We start from the raw sequence: 213 nt of genomic DNA, 5'->3' as shown, positions 1-213 counted from the left end.
CTCTCTCTCTCTCTCCTCCCCCCATTAACCCTCTCTCTTCCTTCCTTCCTCGTTCTCTGTGGAGGATGTTGGTTTGTGACAGCCTGAAGGGAACAGGAAGTGATGTCACAGACCACAGATTAAACTGGGTTCAATAGGAAGTGACTCATTTAAAGCAGTCGGGGGTAAAAACATCTTAAATCGCTTCGTTCTCTCTCTTTCTCCCTTTCTTTG

General features: G+C 46.5%; 1 protein-coding gene across 1 annotated transcript in view; it reads right to left on the bottom strand.

Moving 5' to 3' along the window:
- The window catches only part of LOC118326967 (GTP-binding protein 2-like), a 15,104-nt gene that overhangs the window by 14,254 nt on the left and 637 nt on the right, over window positions 1-213 (bottom strand). The window lies entirely within an intron of this gene.

The sequence above is a fragment of the Morone saxatilis genome, unplaced genomic scaffold (assembly GCF_004916995.1).
Source record: "Morone saxatilis isolate NCDOM2014 unplaced genomic scaffold, NCSU_SB_2.0 Contig17, whole genome shotgun sequence".
Classification (NCBI taxonomy): Eukaryota; Metazoa; Chordata; class Actinopteri; family Moronidae; genus Morone; species Morone saxatilis.
This window is presented reverse-complemented; position numbering and strand designations above follow the sequence as displayed.